Source organism: Protopterus annectens, chromosome 4.part0, assembly GCF_019279795.1.
Source record: "Protopterus annectens isolate FY-2018-M chromosome 4.part0, PAN1.0, whole genome shotgun sequence".
NCBI lineage: Eukaryota > Metazoa > Chordata > Ceratodontiformes > Protopteridae > Protopterus > Protopterus annectens.
Genome location: NC_056733.1, coordinates 836,187,494 through 836,208,398, shown reverse-complemented (window position 1 = coordinate 836,208,398; position 20,905 = coordinate 836,187,494). Strand labels below are relative to the sequence as shown.

Genomic DNA, 20,905 nt, shown 5'->3' with positions numbered 1-20,905 from the left:
GTCCTGGGTGGCTCAATGGAACAGACTCCTGAGTACGGTGGAACCAAAGTCAGCTCTATTTCTGGAGGCTATATCAAGTTTGTAATGGGCAATAAAGGTATGTTTGGAAGCCCATGTAGCTGCTGCACATATGGCATCTAGTGGTAACCTTGCTTGAAATGCCATTGATGTTGATAGTACCCTGGTTGAATGAGCCTTAGGCCTAGACGGAAGTTGCCTGTGTCTCAACTCATAGACAAAGGTAATAATAGATGTCAACCATCTGGAAAGAGTAACCTCGATACGGAAGCCCTTTCTTTCCTGCAGCATAAGAGAGAAAGAGCTGGTCTGACTGAGTTGTTTTGTCCTGTCTAGATAATACCGTAATTGGCGATGAACATCTAATGAATGTAATTTCTGTTCAGCCCTGTTGGCATAGTCTGGGAAGAAGACAGGCAAGTCAATTGAGTGGTTTAGATTAGTTTCCGAGGACACTTTTGGTAGGAAGGAAGGGTTTGTTCTGAGAGTTACCCTGTCTTTGTGAAAGACCAAATAAGGGGGACAGACCAACAAAGCTTGAAGTTCTGATACCCTTCTGGCAGATGTTATGGTTACTAAAAACAGAGTTTTCCAAGAAAGAAGCTTGAGGGAGCAAGAAGCTGCAGGTTCAAAGGGAGGCAGAATCAATGAGGTTAGAACTAAATTCAAATCCCATTGTGGAGGTGGATCTTTAACTGGAGGTCTAAGCAAAAAGATGCCCTTGAGGAAGGCTTTACAAAGTTTGTGGGACATAATATTTGTTTCTGAGAGCCCAACATGAAAATTAGCAATGGCCGCTAATTGTACCCTGATAGTGGCTGACAATGACCCTGAATGAAAAAGCTCCGCCAGAAAATCTAGAACCTTATGAATGGGTGCATGGAAAGGATCTAGGGACTTAGTTTGTGCCCAATGCGAAAAACGCTTCCATTTACTCGCATATGTCTTCCTAGTATTGGACTTATGGGAAGCTAGAATGATATCACAAACAGGAGGAGAAATAAGGGGAAGCCTGGCTAAGGCTGGAAGTGGAGCAACCAAGCTGTGAGGTTGAGGGAATGAAGAGACTGATGCAGCTTGCCCGTGAGATGGATCAACAGACCCGGAAGAGGTTCCAGATGCCAAGGCTGTTCCAGTAGGTAACTGTGCAGAAACGGAAACCATACTTGTTGAGGCCAAAACGGGGCAATGAGGATCATTTTGGATCTCAATGCGGTTGCTTTCTGAATTAATTGCGGGATCAATGGCAAGGGAGGAAAAGCATATAGAAGACCCCGGGGCCAATCGTGAAGAAGAGCGTCTCTGGGGGGATGGCCTGGTAGAGGAAAGAGTGTGAAGAAGTCGAGGCACTTGCTGTTTTGAGGAGTTGCGAAAAGATCGCAGCAAGGCTGGCCCCACTTCTGAAATATTCTGTCTGCTACCACTTGATTTAGAGACCACTCGTGAGGCATGAGGATAGTTCTGCTCAATCTGTCCGCTATGACGTTGGACTTCCTGGGGATGTGCGTTGCTATCAGAAACCGTTGAGAGGATATCGCCCATTGCCAAAGTCTGAGTGCTTCTCAACATAGGGGGTAGGACTTTGTTCCGCCCTGCTTGTTTATGTACCACACTACATACATATTGTCCGTTTGAATTGCTATAGTCCCTGTGGGAAGAGAGCTCTGAAGGGCTTGCAACGTCAAAAGCACCGCCCTCATCTCCAGGACATTTATGTGCAAGTGGCGTTCTGATTGTTGCCATGTGCCCTGGACCGTCCTGCCCTGATAATGCCCCCCCCCACCCGATCAGGGAGGCATCCGTTGTCACCGTGGCAACTGGAGGGGGGGGGGAGAACAAAGGGTCTGTGCTGAAAAAGCTGAGGGGAAACCATCCACCAGGAGAGATGATTCTTGCAAGAAGGGGTTATCAAAATATTGTGAGTCATTGGTAGCTGTTGAAAGGACCACTGAGAAAACAGCATCCACTGAAGGAGCCTCATGTGGAAGCGTGCTAATGGGAGTAGAAGAATCGCCGCTGCCATGAGGCCTAACGCTTTCAATACTAGCTTGACTTGAACTCTGTTGGGCTGAAACAGGGACTGAACATTCCGCCTTATGTCTGTCACTCTCTGAGGTGGTAATGTTGCAGACATTTCTGTGGTGTTTAATACAGCACCTATAAAGTTTATACATTGACAGGCGACAAGGAGGACTTTGCAAAATTTATAGAAATACCTAGACTGTTGCAAAGTTGAATAGTGTAATCCCTGGCCATTATAAGATGCTGCTTGTTGGTAGCGGAAATGAGCCAGTCGTCTAGATATGGAAACACCTGGAATCCTTTTTGTCTCAGGTGAGCCATGACCACTGCCAAGCATTTGGTGAACACCCGGGGGTCTGTGGTGAGACCAAAGGGCAGGGTTCTGAATTGATAATGAATGGCTCCCAGCCAGAAGCGGAGAAACCTCCTGGAGCGCCTGTGTATCTTTATATGATAGTATGCGTCCTGGAGGTCTAAAGAGCACATCTAGTTGTCTCTGCCCAAAAAGGGTAGAATGGACTGCAGTGTTACCATCCGAAATTTTGTCTTTTGTACAGAGTTGTTCAATCTGCTGAGGTCCAAAATGGGTCTCCAGTATCCAGTCTTTTTTGGTACCAAAAAGAATCTGGAGTAGATTCCGGATCCTAGCTGATCTGCTGGGACTGCCTGGATGACTCTTTTTGTTAACAGCTTTTTTATTTCTAGCTGAGCCTGACCCCTTTGTGCGGGTGGTATGTCTGGTAGGGGTCTTGGCGGTTGTACCGGAGGGGAAGTGAAGGGAATTTTGTAACCCTCTGATATGATCTTCTGTACCCATGTGTCTCGGGAGAGGGATTGCCAGGCTTCCGGGTACAGAGATAATCTTCCCCTGACTGCCTCCGAAGGCGGACAGTTGGGCAGCTTCTCAGGGATGCTGAAAGGGCTGGTCAGGGAAAGATTCCCTGGAACCCTGGTTCTGTGGACCCCCTCTGCCCCTGGGGCGGCGTCTGTTATTATTCCCCCCTCTGCCTCTAGGGGGAAATTCACCACGTGCGCAGGCATGACTCCCTGTGGTTTGCGGAACCACATCTTTACACCTCTCTGTCCCTTAATGTCTAGAAGGTGTGGAAAAATCGACTCCCACGGCAGAGAGAGTCTTACCATCTTGCTCGCATCTGGTGAGGGTATTCTTCACCTGAGGTCCAAACAATTCTGAACCATCAAAGGGGGTGTTGGTGAAGGACGCCTTGAAGGGATTAGCAAAGTTACAGAGTCACATCCAAGCATGACGTCTCAACGCAACACCTGTGCCAGCGGCCCTACTCGCTCAATCGGCTGCGTAAGAGATAAGCCGCGTGGAGGAGTTAACAGTGGAGTTCAGGGTGGCCAGCTGGGAGTTTATCTTATCCTGATACCCCGCAGCAGAAGGATCCTGTACCGTTTCACCCAGCTCTTTGAGCAGGTCTCTCTGAAGGCGGGTGAAATGACATAGTTCAGCGATCGCATAGTAAAGTAAGCTGAAGCAAATGTCCGCTTGCCATACCTGTCCATGGTCCTGGACTCTTTTTGTTGGATGAACAGGTACAGAAGGATCAGCCAATTCCTTCTTAGAGGCTGCTGCTACCACCATAGCATCAACTGAAACGCCTTTGGTGAGAAAGGACTTGTCCTCTGGTGCAGAAATAAATTTAGAAGGCCTCCTAGGGGTAGGTTCCATTGAATCAGGAGCTGCCCATGCCTTTCTATCCACTACCTCCATTAGTGGTTCAAAAGGGGGAGACACCCAGGAGGTGGAAGGGTGAGATCCAAAAGTGTAAAGGTAAACCGACTCGTCCTCGGAAGGTTTGAGAGTGGACCAATTTCTCCTCTGTTTTAGGATCTCTAGGATGTCTGAAAAAGAGACATCCTCAGAGGGGGATCTGGGGGAACCCTCCGATTCATCCAAGTCGGTGTCTGACGTGACAGACTCGGGGGAGTCTATGTGCTTCCTCTTGTACTTTCTTTTCCTAGGGGGTTCCCCTGAAACTTCAGGGGAGCCCTCGGAAGAGGAGGAGACACCCAAGGTGGGTACCCTACGCTTCGGATCTCTGCTGTCAGATATAGGAGGGTGGCCAGGGACCGTAACAGGCACTGTAGAGGGAGGAGCTGCAGAACTTAACCTTGGAGTGGACACTGGGTCCAGCACGCTCCTCATCACCTCGAAGGCTCCCCTATCAGATACCAAAGGTAGTCCCGGCTCCGAAGAGACTAGAACCGCCCCTGGCACCGACAGAGAAGGCTCTGAGAATGATGTCGGGGCCGAACTACCCAGAGCCAAAGCTCCAAGAGGGAGAGCGGGGTCGGACAAGGGTCCGATGCCACTCGCCCCCTTGGAGCAGACAATGGAGTCCCGGTGCCCGGACCTCTCCACGGATGGAACCAATGAAGAGGTCGGAGCCAACTACACCGGAGCCGAAGGTGGAAGTATCGGCTCTGACGTGGGTAAGGTTACGGTTCCGACAAACTCCGGCTCCGAACCCGAGAGGTGAGTCGGAGGAGGAATCGATGGCGGTACCGAAGGAGCCACAGTCTGGTGAGATGGGCTCTGGAGCATTTGGGCTAGTGCCTGAGATTTTATGAGCCTACTGACCACCCTCTCGATGTCGCGATCGGAGAGCCTGGATGACCTAGATGAGTGAGTCCTATGACTCCGCTCCGATAGGAGAGGGGATCTCGGAGCTGATCGGATGGAGTCTATCGAGGGGGATCTAGAGCGCTTGCGTGCTGGGGTCGGCTCCGATGCTGGTTTCGGAGCGGATACCACTTTACCCACCTCGGATCCGGATGGAACCGAGGTCTGAGCCATCTCGATAACACCAGCCCTCGACTCAGAAGCTGGAGCCGAGGGTTTGGCGGTTTTTGAAGACTTCCCCGAGCCAGACTTGGACGGGGAGTCATCAGGCTTTAACAAGCCCCCTAGGATGAGCTTATTACGCCTCTCCTGCAGGACTCTTGAACTAAACCCGTGACAGACGAACAAGAGTCCTGCAGGTGTAAAGGCCCCAAGCAATAGACACAAGAAGTGTGACCGTCTGTCAGAGACATTTTCTGACAGCACGAGTCACACTTCTTGAATCCGAGACCTTAGTGGTTCTTTGGACATAGTCCTAACCACAGTAAACACAGTCAGTCCACACACACACTCAACTTAAAATTAGGAAAGTTAAGAGAAGTGACTAAAACCCACACACACAGACACTATAAGGGGTGGGGAAACTGAGGTAAAGCCCGTAGGCCCAAAGATAAAAATTAACTAGAGAAGGGAAAAAGGGCTACAAAAAAGGTTGTACAATTAGTAGGGACCTAAACAAGGCTAACTAACTGGAGAAACTACCTGAAATTTTAGTTAAATAGAATAAATCTCTTACTGACCTGACCCGGTAAAAAAAGACAACCTCGCAGTTAAGCGGCAAATGAGATCTGGGGAGTTAGCGCATGGTATTGTGGATTATAGGGCTGCCTCGAGCCGGTAAAAATAGCTCTCGAGCTATAGTATAGGCAGAGTCGGAGCAGAGGATCGGCTCTGAACCCATCCAGCAAGAATGAAGGCGAGAATGACAACTTAACATTGATAATTATATCTTTCTTACCGTAAACATAAAATATTTATATACGGTAATCCCACAGAATTTGAGGTTAGAATGGGTCAGAGAATTCATGACCACAAAAAAATTAGAAGAAAGGGACATATCTGGTAGAAACACTTTTGGATGTGGTGTTGGCCAATAATTATATGATTTTCAATGGTCAATTATATTTGCAGAATACAGGAGTCGCGATGGGCTCACCTTGTGGTGGGAGTTTTGCAAACTGCGTAATGACACACTGGGAAATAACTTTGTTGTTTAAAAATACTTTATTTCAGAGTAATGTGATATGGTACAATAGGTACCAGGATGATATGCGTTTTATCTGGCAAGGTGAGGTAAATATTATAGATGCTTTTATTGAAAGTATCATGAAAATGACCAGGTTTTTAGAATTCACCTGTCAAGTATGTCTGGAATGTATTAATTTTTTGGATGTTAATTTATCCAAGGATAAGATTAATCAGAGGTATAAAATGAAGATATTCAGGAAGCCCACGTATTCAAATTCTTTTTTGCATTTTTCAAGTAGTCACCCCTACCATCAAAAGAAAGCTGTTGTCAAGGGACAAATAGGATGGTGTCAGAGGACAGGGACTATATGATTGAATGTGAACTGTTGAGATCTATGTTTTTGAAAAAGGGCTATCCTGAATGTTTTTAGATGCCATTATTGATGAGGTGAATAGTAAAAGATCTACGGGACATTTTAAGCCATTATTACATAAAGGTTATGTAAATAATCTGAGGATCACACCTGAGGTAAATGGTGTGAATGCAGGTTGCCCAGTTTATAACTAGGGCCTTAGTTTTCTGCATGCATATTCCTTAGATTTTAAAGTAATCAAGGACATCTTAATTAAAAACTGGGCCATTATACTGGAAGATAATGGGGTGAATAAAGTCCTGGGTAGTAGCCCTAGATTCACGTATAGAAGGGGCCCTAACCTGAAGTGTCTACATGAAAAGAACAGTAAGAAAAGTAAAGATGCTACAGGTATGACGAAATGTGTTTTTTGCCAGCAATGTAAGTTTAAGATAGGGAACAAATTAACCATTAGGGACAAAACATACACTATTAATGGCAAACTTAATTGTGAATCAAAGAGAGTTGTATATGTGGCTAGTTGTGACGCATGTCCTTCAAATTATATTGGGAGAGGTTAAATAGAGGATCTAGGAGCACCAATATTGTATTAATAAGAAAGTGACTACTAGCGCACTAGCTAAACAAATTATTGAAAATCCTGGTCATAGGTTTCAGTATGCGGTCATACATCAGGTGGAATGCGAATTAAGGGGAGGCCCTTGGGAACTTAAATTGGAAGAAAGTGAATTAATGTGGCAAATTCGTACTACTGTCCATATTCCACCAGGCCTCAATGAATATGCATCAATTAAAAGCATTTTAAAACTGAAAGCACTGGCTAGATAATTTATCAATAAATAAAAAATATATTTTAGTATTTATATGTTTTGCATGCTGGTAAGCAAGTTGGGTATATTCTCATATATATATATATATATATATATATATATATACATACATATATATATATTTAGTCATAAAAATAAAAATAAAATAACAATTAAAATATTTTTGATAAGTCATTAGCTTTACATACATATTTAGGACAAACCATTAATTTTCTAACAAGTGGGTTTGTAAGTCTGCACCAAAGCTTTTTTAAGGACATTTGTTATGTACCTTTTCATGCAATTCTATGTATCTTAAAGTTTAAGTTTTATAAAATCTTAAATTTTAATTAATTTTGAATAGTTAATGGTATTGTGGATGAAATGTATGATTTTAATACTAAGACATTTAGTTAAATGTTGAATAGTGGGATAGTAGGGCTGAGTTATGTAAAAATCAATCATTGAATAATTGAATACTTTGATTGTGCATGTATTTAAATGTTTGATTCATTGTTTATCTTTGTCTGAAGAAGTTGGGGCACTGACTCCTTCGAAAGCGCTCATTATTAAATGGACTGTTTTAGCGTCGCTGGCTGGTTTTTGGTTAACTATTTTGTAACATGTCTGTCAAACCAACAAAAGCTAATACAACAATCTTGTATACTTAATAAACCAGCTGGGTAATAACTCTTGTTTATATCTATTAAAATTCACAGATATCTCTGGTTATACTAACAGTGTTTTATCAAGTAACAGACTTCACAATTCCATTAAATATTTTACCACTGACAACTAGTGCCCCTAGCTTAGTTAAACCCTGCTGGTGAATGTTCTTTCCACAAACAACAACAGACTAACATAGCCATCTTTAGGTACTTGCAATACCTATGGCTGCAGGGGGGCCTTGAATCATCCTTGACTGTGTGGGGGCCCCACAAAAGCTGTTGCTGGTTGAGGAAAAATGAAGAGAAAAAAATGCATTAATTTCCTTATTATGCTCTTTAACCTGAACAGGGCTATGTTATGACCTTAATAGGATAAAGCCAATGATGAACATGAGCAAGGAAAGCACTAGAAAGATCAACAGCCCAGAGTGACCAATCTCAGTGCAAACCTTGGATTTTAAGAAGAGCTGATGCTTGGAGTTTTCATGGATGGTTTTCACTTTCTGGAAGTTTTATAAATACTGGCAGAACACCAGATACTATAACTCTCAACTTCTTTGCTGAAGAATTGAACCAGTGCCATAAATAATAGCAGAATAAAGGCTAAAAAAACAGAAACATGTCTTAAATATTACTCTAATTCACTTAAAAAGTTAACAGAATAACACCTTTTGCATCAACATGCATTTTTTGGACAATAAACTATAAAACTCTGTCTGGATTTATTGATGGTCTGTAATCCTGAATGATTTATCAGCAAATCAAACTTTTTATAATGGACAGAGCAAAATTATGAGCAAAATGTGTGAAGTCAGGGATAGTGACAGGTATACATTTACTCCTCAGGAGGTAAATAAAAGTGACTTACCTCTGCGGCTGTTTGATGACAGCTAAATGGCAGTCAGTGATCTGGTGTTGCAGTACCACTGTTGTACAATGTATTGCCATTTGCTGAAATAAGTATGAAACTGGTATTGCTATGGCTTATGCTTATGTGTGTCTAAAAATATCACTGATTTATATCTGTGAACACACCAAATAATGCCAGCACATATAGATTATTATATTGAATAACAGGAAAAATACAGATGACAAGTATTTTTTTTTATTTATTTGACAATTGTTAATGGGGAAACTCTGAATGGGTCAGAAATCCATTTTCAGCGGAGGCCTGGGGAGAAAAGCTCCACAATACCAAAAGATCAAAAATATACAGAGCATTATATTTCATTTTCAAAGGTATGGCATAAAATATATCACAGAACATTCAGACAGACACTTAGATCTTCTAAAACGTCTGTGGCCTCCACCCCCAGACTGTATAAATGGATACAGGGGGCTCCCTTAATCATCCTTAACTGTGTGGGGGCCCCCCACAAAAGTTGCTGTTGGTTGAAGAAAAAAATGTATTTATACTCTTTAACCAGAACAGGGCTATGATATAACCATGTTAGGATAAAGCTGATAACATCTGTTCTCATATTCTAAAACCAGCCCTGCTCAGATGTGTGTGTTTACAGAAAGCTGCTGTAGGTTATATGAAGGAGGGTGCTGGAGATTGTCTGGTTATTGTTTTTTTTTTTTTAATTTTCATCATAGTCAAACTTTAGAGGTGTGCACAGGAGTCCATTATAGCTTACGTTTGGGTTGACAGTGTAGTCATTGTTACTTTTCTCACAGACCTCAGAGATGTACAAAGGTTATTATAGCTTGGGTAGGGGCAGAATACTGTCTAGGAGCAACAAAGTAGAATACATTACAGTAATCATTTTTTTCACTTTCCTCACAGTTATCTTAATCATAATTTCTATTCAAGCCATCATTGATGAAAAGATTGTGTAAAAATAAAAAAACTTTAAAATGTAGTTCCGAGCATACAGAAAGTTACGGCTTATTGAAAAACCTGAAGAGTAAAGTAAATGTGAGAAAAGGAAGAAAAAAAGTAATGTGCATGGTGTGGGGAGCCCAACATGGGAGAAAACATAGGGGAGGACCAGAGGGTGTGTGTGTGTGTGGAGGGGGGGGGGGAAGCTGAAACAGTAGACCTAAGGCTCCATTTCTCTTAAGTCTAGACCTGTATATAGAGTTGTTGTAATGTATCACTGTTGCAACTAAATGCCAGCAACTGTAAATGTCCCTTTGTGTGGTACATAGGCCTTTTGTAATGTAATAGTATCGTAGCTACAGGTCATTCTGTGTGTACTACACCTAAAGGTTTGCAGTATGAAGTAAAATGCTGCTTAGGAGGGGTGGCAGCGACAGGGCGATCCTTAAGAAGTGCCTAGAGGGCCACCAACTTAATATTTGCTGGGGGCCCCCAAAATCCTAACACCGGCCCTGACTATAAACCTGCAGTTTATAAATATTTAAACTAGTTTATTTGACTAAATTTAAATTTTAACTATTTATGTACAAGATAATAAATACAATTTCTTTAAAAAGTAATTTAGTATCAGGAAAGAATAGGTTTGAGCAAGAAGAGTCGGTGAGCTTTGGTAACAAGTGGTAATGCAGTGTTACCACTACTAAGGTGACCCAGCTTAGCCAACTAGGTTTGCTCATTAGATTTGCTGCCTGTGTATTTTTAAACAAAAGACACTTTATTGAAAGAAATGTCAAGTGCCACCAAGAAAACAATATAACCCATCCTGCTTACAATAAAACAAATACTTAATCACTTTTACACATCCTACTCACCATACCTCTCAACGACTTTATCTCCAGAATCAGGGAAACTTTTTAAAATATTAGTAATATTGAGACTGACAGAGAAAGGAGATGTGAATTAACATCCATTTTCTGAAGCAAAAGAAGTCAAGAACTAAGAACTCTTAACTATTAAGTGCAATAAATCACATTTTCTCCAAAAAACACCACTTTTAGAAGGGATTGGGAGGTACAGAGTAAATTTGTGAGACAAAATCAGAACAGTTAAGAGGTATGCTACTCACTGTGCACTTTATGAAGTGCAACACACTAAAACCTATTTAGTTAAAGTTGTCACTGAAGTGCCCTACTTTAGCAGAGCACATCAGCAGAGGGCACTAGTGTACTACTTACAAAACAGTTTTAAGATGATCTTGTCCATAAAGTTTCTACATAAAGACTACTGCAGGAAGAACCTTGAATCGAAAACAGGAGTAATCACAAAAGGTGAATAAAAAGATTTCACCAGACATCAATAACCACTTTCGTTCTTGTGCTTCTTCAGCTTAATCATGAACTTCACTACATCTATATAACGAATTTACAAAGAATTACTAAAAAGGAGGTGCTTTTTTGAAGACACAATCAGTGAAGAGTCTGTCCTTCTTTGAGAAGTTTTTTGTGCGAGTGTGTGCGCTTGGTGAAAAAGCCACTTGGTTGCTTCAATAGGAAGAAGAAAAAGACAACTCACATAGAACTTCTCTACTACTATTACAAATCACATAGAAAGTACAGTTGTGCAAGTAAAGTTACCATAACAGTAGATGTTTAAATGATCACTACTGCAGTAACCTTTGCTATATGGATAATATGCTGTCAAAGATACAACAGCCATCCAGCTTCTAAAGCTTTAGGGCACCTTCCACACACCCAGACTGTCTGGCAGTTTGAGCTGAGGTGACTTACAGACACATTTGGGCGCTATGCCCTTCAGAGCTTTCATGCCAATGGGGGCGGGGGGGCTGAGCCTTGAAAGGACAATGTTGCAAACATCAACAAAAAATAAATGTCCACACTCTGGCATAAACAACACACCAGAAAACTAGGGGGATGGGGGGGGGGGGGCTACTACAGCAGTGATCATCCAAACACCTACAGTTATGGTAAGTTTACTTACACAACCTTACTATGTTCTTCATATTGATCAGTTCTGCCATTGCCTTAGCTACAAGGGTAGATTAGCCTAGTTTAGTACATTTGGGAGGTGTAAAGAGAAGGGTCCAGGAGCCCCTGGAGAATGGTCCTAGCAAAGCCTAATCTAGACCTACAGAAGGAATCAAGCTTATAATGCTTTGTAAAAGTAAGTACAGCAGACCAAGCTACAGCTTCTACAATAGTTTTTCAATCCAACCCTTTCCAAAAAGCCATAGATGAAGCCAAGGCGCTGAGAGTAGGTCTTAGCCCTGCCTGGAATAGTTTTGTTGTGGTAAGACAGCCTTAGACAACCATTTGGAAATAGTCTGTTTTTACACAGGTTGTCCCATCCTTGTGAATAACTGATCCAAATATCCAAAATATTTAGTTCTGTCAAGATAGTACCAGAGCCAAGGTATGGAGCATCCTTTCTCCCTCATTTTTTGGGTTCAGGAAAGAAAACAGGGAGATGAACAGCTTGTTTTAATGTAAATTCAGAAAACACTTTACACATAAGAGAAGGATTAGTTCTCAAAGAAACCCACTCTCTGTGGAAAATGAGAGGGATTGACTGATCATAAGAACTTGTGACTCAGATACCCTTTCTGAGAGGTCAGAGCAAACAGTAAATCTGTTTTCCATGTTAAGAACCTCAAGTCAATCAGGTTAGCTGGTTCAAATGGAGCAAATGTTAGCTTCGCAAACAAAAAAATTAAGATCCCAAAAAGGGATTACCCTTTTTGTTGGAGGCCATGAACAGACATGCCGAAATGGCAGAGAAATGAACCATGACAGAGGAGTAAGAAAGGACATGGTGTAGTAACTCACACAAATATTGTAAAAACAGAGAACAACTATCCCTGAATGGGTGCTGGTTACACTGCTGGCACCAACCAGAAAACCTTTTTCATTTGCTAATGCAAAATTGCGTAGTAACGAGCTTTCTTGCCTGCATTAGCACCTGCTGCACGTCCTCAGTAAATAGGTGCCTAAAGTGAATTAAGGCCTGATCATCTAGGCAGTCAACTGTAGTTGATTGGGATTGGAGTTGGGGTATATCAAACTGACATTATCTTGTGTGAGTAGATCCAGCTTGTGAGGAAGCCCTGGGCTATTTCCAAAAGAAGGAAGTATCACTGTTGCCTGGGCTAGAAGGGGAGTCACCACAATGATTTTTTTTTTGGGGGGGGGGTTCCATCTGAATCTTCAGAATTACTCTGGATATCAGTGGAAAGGGTGGAAAAACAATAGAACATTCCTGTCCAAGGAAAAGAAAAGTCGTATGTCTTCCAGGCTAAACGCCTTGATCATGGCAAGTATCTCTTACATTTATGTGCTTGTGTATGTCCTTGGTGCCCACACACATTAAACTTTTAAACCTCTTGAAACTGCTCCACAAGTTAAATTAATCTGTAATGACTGACTACTTTTGAACTGTGAGAGAAGGGCACACAAAGATTCAGGGATATTTGCTGTCTCCATCAAATGCTTTATCATCTGACAATCCCCAGCACTGGGATTTGAAAAGACAAAGGATGTTGGTGCTGGGACCAAGGAGACTTCAGATATCATTACATCTGATGATGTCAATTTCCATTTCCTCTTCAACTCTTGGGTTCGGAGATGATCCTCACATCTGACTCTGATGCTTCTACCAGCTGTGGATCACCGAAAACTCTCGAACTCCTCTTTCCCATAATGCCCTAGTCCCTAACATACCTCAGATCACATTTGCCACCTTAGTGTACGTACATGGTCACTGTTTTGCTATTGAGTTTTTAGTGACTTTGGTACTGCGAGTGAGATTCTATATCCTTATAATTTTGTTTTTCTATACCCTTGATAGTTCTTGCACCTTATAGCTCTTCCTCCTCCCCCTTTTCCCAGTAAAATTAATTACTTGTGTATTCTCAATTACCATTGCTGGTATTTCTTCTTACTATTTTGTACATGCAAATTTTACCATTGTTGGTATACTTTACCTCTTTCTTCCCTTTCTGTGTTAAAAAAAAAATAAATAGATTATTCCAAGGTGAAAAAATGTCTGAGAAACCCTCCGGTTTCAAGAAAAGTACTGCTTGTGGCTACAAGATACTTTTGTCGGACGCGTATTCCAAATGTGTGTGTGTGTATTATTTAGGCCCATCATATTTAGATTCCTGTTGTGATATCTGTAAAGCCTTTAACACTAGGACCCTTATAAACAGAAGAAACAAATTTATCCTCAGAGGTTTGCTACTCTCTAAATCTATATCTACAACAATAACATCTGTGGATCAAACCCCTAAAGAACAGATAAAAGGACTCTAGGAAGTGCTCCCCAGATTAAACCATTTCCTATGCTCAGGGTTCCAAACCTCCTTTGAAACTTGCTAAGACTTCAGATCCAAAGACTAGAACAGAAAAATGTCCTTGGATCCAATCGTCACTCTTGGTCTCAGATCCAGTTTCGTCTAGGCTACCTTCCCCTTTCTTGGGAGGTCTCAGAGGCATCACGATTTGAGACCATCTACGACAAGTTCTTTTGAAAAGTCTGACAGAAGCCGGCATGGACAGGATTACGAGGAAGTTCATCTTGATGCAGACTCAAATATGGGTCCTCCCAGCTCCGACTCCATTGAGTCCGGAGACCCTTATTAGTACTACCCCCCATTGTTAGCTCCTTCTCCAATCTGACCAATGGTTTCAGATCTGTTGGATCCAACGATTCCAGAGTCATTCACATCAAATCTGAAGATATGGGTATCTTCAAATCCAGTGGCATCTCTGAATGGATGACAATTCTCGGCGCAGTAGCGTTGGCACTGGATCCAAGGTGTTGGAGTAGACTCCAAAGCTGGCAGAGCCATCTCTACCCCTCAGAGACTTGCTGCTAGATAGCTCACTTTGGCACCTTCTTCAAGTGCTCTGCCTTTGGGGCAGAGGGCACTTGCAGCTTGTACGCATGTCTTCTCAGAGCCGTTGGTTTCCTTCTCTCTGAGGCATTCTGCATTTTAAGTAGCTGTCTTTATTCCTAGAGCTCGGACTTCTAAGCCTTCTTTGGCTCTGACCACCCTAGCCCATTTCTCTTCTGCATCTTGTGCCTCAACGAACTGTACCACTTGGACAGTTAGCCCAAATTAGTGACCAGGATACCTAGTAGGGTATATGGATTTCTTCCAGCACTTCTCTGGAGCATCCCACTAAAGTTCCCAGGAAGAAAAAGTACAAACGAATGTACATGGACTCTCCACAAGAGTCTATCACAGAAGATACTGACTCCAATGGGGGGAGGTCCCCAGGATCACCACCCAACATCTCATTTGGAGACATTCTGGAACTCCTAAAGCAAAGAGGGTGGTTGGTCTCTTGAACACCCTTCCCAAGAGGAGTCAGAATTCCTGGAGGCTTTTGGTGCTGGCCCCTCTACACCCTGGGTGACTCTGCCTGCTGATGAGCTCATTGATTTCACCTCTCAAAGGGCATGAAAAGAACCCAGTACTACAGAACCTATCTCCAAGAGACCAAATAGGATCCTAACACTACCTAAGGACAGGACCCTTCGGAGCAAGGGAGTACCAGTTGATGCCATGGTCATAGTGGCAGCCACGAAGAAGGAACTAACAGAACAAAGTTCCTCTGTCCACCCCTGCAAACAGGGAGTGTAGGGAGTTGGACAGATTTGAGAAGCGTTATGCTTCAGCAACCTTCTGCTCTCTGGTCACTGAACTACTTGGCACACTTCACAAATCCCTCTCTGGGACCATATCTTCCAAGGCAGAGAGCACTGTTGCCTCTCAGTTGGCTACCCTCCAAGTCCATTTCATCCATAGGGCACAACTCCCACTCAGCAGGAGGTACCTCATAGGTGGCAAGTTCAGGCATTTCCATCAGAACACATGCATAGATGCGCTTGTGTGCCTTTGCAAAACCCTTCAAAGCTTCCTTCATCAATGCTCCCTTTGACTGAAGTTGTTTATTTGGCCCCAAAGTGAAAGCCACATGCAAAACCAAGATCTGGAAATACTTTCTCAGACAGGTCTTACCAGTGCTCCTGAAAGGAGACCTGACTGTGTCTCTGGAGGCAGTTGGGGGTCATTTATCCCTGCACCAGAGTCTGGTTAGAAATTACAAAAGATTCATGAGTGCGGAGGATAATATCCAGAGGTTACATCATACCATTTCCCCATCCACCCTTATTGGTTCAAAGAAAATCCCTGATGTTTACCCAGTCAGAGGGAAGCAGCAGCACTAGAAATAAACAAGCTGCTAGAAAAAGAGAGTCATCCAACAGGTCCCCCAAGACCAGAGTCTGTAACTTACTCAAGATTCTTTTCAGTGCCAAAGAAAACAGGGGAATGGAGACCAATTTTGGACCTCAGCAATTTCAGTCAGTTAGCTCAGTATACTAAGTTCCAGATGGTCACAGTTCAAGTCCATTCCACCTTTTTTTACACAAAGATGATGGGCTGTGCTCCACAGAGCTTCAGGATGTGTACTATAACATCAAAATGAATAGGCTACTTAGAAGATATCTATGCTTTTAGCTAAGAGCCAGTTATTACCAATTCAGAGCTCTGCCCTTTGGTCTCACTACAGCCCCCAGGTGTTCAGCAGTAGTGGCAGTCCACTTGAGGTTGCAAGGATTCAGGGGGTTTCCATATCTGGACGACTGGCTCATTACTGCTCCAACAACACATCATTTGTTTCTAGCCAGAGATAATGTACTCCGACTGTGCTACTGGGAATTTCTATCAACCACAAATCTCATCTAGAATAAACTCAATTTTTGGAACTCATAGGTGCCTCACTTAATACAGTCACTCAAACAGCATCTCTCCCTTGGCCCAGGGTTCAATCTTTTCAGTTTCAAGTCAAAACGATCATTCAAAATTCTTCTCTTTCAACTTGACTGACCCTACAAGCTTTGGGCTCAATGTCCGCGGCAAACATTCTGGTACTGTTGGCAAGGTACCATAAGGGAACTCTTCAGTGGACACTCGGAACTTGATCCATTCTTCATCAACCATGGTCCCAGTCAGGTCAAAATAACTCAAGCTTGCAAAAATCATCTCCTATGGTGGATAAACTCCTGCCAAGTACTAGAAAGTCATCCTCTGTTCTCCCCCCAACCCAAAGTCATAGTGACCACAGACACCTCCCAGATGGCCGGGTTGGGGGGGGACTTCTTGGGAAAGATAGTGCAAAGTACATGGTTCCCCAAAGAGGTCAACATGCATATCGATGTCCTGGAAATGACAACTGCCCTCCTAACATTCCAAGACACTTCCCCACTGGGACTACTGTGATCCAGACTGACAATATGTCAGTGGTCTGGTACATCAACAAACAAGGGTGAACCAAATCTTGCCCCCTGTGTTGAAAAACAGTGTGTGCCATGGGTGATTTCATCCAACCGACTTCTGATAGCAATGCACACTTTGGGGAAAACCAACATGACTGCAGACAAGTTGAGCAGGTCTATTCTGATGCTTCACTAGTGGTCTCTTAACATGAAGGTGGCGGAAAAGGTATTCCATCAGTGGAGCCAACCATGCTGCAACCTCTTCGCATCTCCTCTCAACAAGTGCAGCAGGTTCTCATCCCTCCACTGGGAGAGTCACAGAGAGATGCTCTACTTCATGAATGGCCTGCTGGTCTCCTTTATGCCTATCTCCCTTTACCCCTAATTTCTTTAGAAAGCATCTCAATTGAAGAGCACTGTAATTCTCATTGCCCCTTATTGGCCTTGTTAAATTTGTTTTCCCTTTCTTTCTCCTCATATTTTTCTCCCTCCTTGGACACTGGATCCAGCTCCAGACCTCCTGTCTCACCCGACAGACATGATTCACCCTGATATTCCAGACCTAAAGTTGACTGCATGGTTTCTGTATTTCCGTTGGTCTCTAGACAGTCCTCCCCTGTCCATCAAATTGTTTTATCATCACACAAAGCTTCTACTAGGAAACCTTACAAAAGCAAATGGAAAAGATTTGTCATTTAGGGGCAACAAAAATAATTGGATCCCTTTTCAGCTATTATTCCTAAAGTACTGGAATTTTTTGCCTCACTTTTCAATGATGGAGCTAGCTCTTCTACTGTTAAAGTGCAGTTAGCTGCCATTTCCAATTTTCATATCTGGCATCCTCCAAAGCTTGCACAGCCTAACAGGAGTTTTTCTTCTCAGACCTCCATTTAAAGATCCCACTCCTCCCTGGGATTGAAATGTATTCTTAAAAGCTTTAACCCAATCTCCATTTGAATCTTCAATTAAAACAGAGTTAAACTTTTTTAACCTAGGAAAACTACCTTTTTAGTAGCTCTTACCTCTGTCAGAAGAATTTCAGAATTACAGGCCTTGTCCTCCAAGCCATCTTATTTGATTTTTCATAAAGAAAGCATATCCTTGCAAATCAATCCTTCCTTTCTTCCTGTGGTGATGTCAGAATCCAATATCACTCAATTATCAACCTACCAAGTCTTCTTTGCAAATTTCTCAAATAAAGGAGAGTATATGTTACACCTATTGGATATTCACAAACAATTACGGTTTTAATTACACTACTTACCTTAGTACACACCTACGAAGGATGTATGAAGCATGTAAATACATGCAGACGTATACATACATTACATATATGCATACATTACATATATATCTATATATCTATATCTATCTATATATATATATATATATACACATACACACACACACACACACACACACACACACACACACACACACACGTGTGTGTGTTTCATCACCTTGCACCTTTTTCCCTTATTGTCTAATGCCAGGAACCATTCCTACAAACAACACAAATACATCAACAGATGCTTTGGAAAAGCAGCACTCTATACCCAACCAAAAAATAATAATGAACAGCATTAAATGTGCACACAGATTATGGCAGTCAATCTGATGAAAAAATGGCAGCTTGAAATGCTTTTGTTTTTTTTTTTAATTTTCTTCTTCTTCAATGTCAACTGCAAGTGTCTGTAGGAGCACGTCATGCTACAAAATAAAACCATACTTAAATGATCCCTTAATCATTATTTGAATAACCTTAAGCATGAATCTAAAGGCAGCATTTAATCACGTATGATGTCCAACTCAATATAATCACAGACTGACTTTCTCAAAAGCAGAAAGATTTGGCTACCTCTGATGGGAGCAGAGGGATGAAACCCTTCTAAGTCACAGGCAACTCAAATCTGACTAGAAGATCAGATGCTTAACTGGGCTGGCAGGGGAGAATGGATGTCTTTCCCATCCTGGTGAATGGAAGGCAGCCTCGGCTTGTTACTCAGATAACAGCTAGCAATAGTACTGGGTATTAGCCTATAAAGCAAGGGCCTCTATGATGCACATGCAAAAAAACTGGGCATTCAGCATGCTTAGGCACGCTCCTTTCAGCGGGCAGCAGTCAATGGAGCTTAGGGAACTACCATGAGTGAAAAGGAATCTTCACTGTGAAATGGGTAGGTTGTTTCACAGGAGCAGCAAGCTGACCAGCTCCCTACTACCTAACTCTTAGCTTTGGGTAATGGATAGTTCAACAGGTTTACCTGAGCAGGGCCTAACGTGGAGAAATCTGGCTCCTGCCCAACAAAACAAATTATCAAATTCTGTGCAGGTACAGAAGTCACTGAATTAGGTCCTGTAGAAAGTTAAAAAGTGGAAGGAATTGATAAGGTAACCTTCAGTAAAGCACATTGTACAACCCCCCAAATAAACCAATGACTGACCATATGCAAAATACAAACATGGAAAAGTCAGGAGATGGGGTGTGGAAGGAACAATGTAAACAGAAAAAAGCACTAGAAGAAAGCGTACTATTTGTATCAATGTATGAATTACTACTGATTTTCTGTTCACCTCCAGAGAAACCAATTAGTGTCATAAATGGATACTGCTTGACATGAACAGACTATTACAGTAATATAGCATTTACAATGAAAACAAACCCAAAGGTAAATGTACAAGCTGGAAGCTCTTAACTAAATTATCAACTGTGGAATGACTCACAATTCCTTTAAACCACACAGTGCTTGATGAATGTCACAGCAAGGCTGGATGCACTTTTCCCATGAAGTACACTCATCTTGGATTCGGTTATATTAAGGAGTGTGACTGTACGGATGTTTTTTGATAAACATAACACACTGAACATCATTAAGCACTATTTGTTTCATTCAAAATGGCATCTGGTAAGCCTGTTTTTTTGACTGGTTATACCACACCCCAGTTCAGATACTGTATTTGGAAGGATAACTGCCCTTATCAGCATGAATGTGCTTATTTAACTTATGAACACTGGAAATTTTCACACACTGTTTCTAAGGTGCTACAACTGAAAAACAATCGCATGCAACAAAACTTGAAACCTACACTGGCAAAAAACATGAAACAAATAATGCAATGAACTCCAAGTACAACTAAAACCACTCTGCATTGTGAAAACAGAAAACAAATGGAAAACAGAAAAGTAAATGGTTAAGAATGCATACAGGTTAACAACTTTTCAGTTACTCTCCACCTCTAATAAGCACTTCTTTAAGATGTTAAAATAGTAAAGAATCTGGGGTAGTAAAGTTTAATATGCAGCTAACAGTCAGCATCCAGACCATCCTAACCTTAGGCTACCTAAATGGACCCATGGATTATGAATGTATCACTGGTACCACTTTGCCACAATATGCCAGGCTGGGGAGGAACAGCAGCACAGATTACAGAACTCTGAGCAGCTGACATTTAAATGACTGAAGGATAGCAGAAGGCAACTTTAAACCAGAACTACAGAAACAGTCCTATGAAGAAGTTTGCTTTTGACAATCAGTCATAAATTATCAAAGTCCTTGCATCACTCTAAGTGATTATTAATTCTTTTAATCTGCTCCACCCCCAAAAACGAAATGGTGGAACAGCCATACATCTGTTATTTAGCTTTAGCTGGGAGGTTGTTACAGTGGGTCAGTGTAATGACTTTATGAATGCTACAAAGACTTTTGAAAAGAAATGTAAGGCTTTGCACAAAAAAAAAAAAATAATAATAATAATAAATAAAAATAACATGGAAGGACAGGAAAATTCCCTTAACATATGCTTTCTTCAGAAGCAATACACAATATGCCAGATTAAATGGAAAGAAAGGCAGTGCACTTGGAAAAATAGTGTTTGAATGATGCTGTAATTTAAAAAAGGAAAGACTTTTTCCAAGGTAATTTTCTTTTGTGGAACTTCAAAATCTCATCATCTCAAGGGGCTTAGCTGTTTTTGTTCTCCTTTAATGCTTTCAGCATGTAATGCTAGAAACAAATGCCCTTTCAAAACGAAACACACACCAGCAATTAGTG

At 42.0% G+C, this 20,905-nt stretch overlaps 1 protein-coding gene across 4 annotated transcripts in view; it reads right to left on the bottom strand.

The window, feature by feature from the left end:
- Positions 1 to 20,905, bottom strand: part of SEPTIN2 (septin 2) — a 1,307,428-nt gene that overhangs the window by 395,261 nt on the left and 891,262 nt on the right. The gene's annotated exons all lie outside the window — the stretch shown is intronic.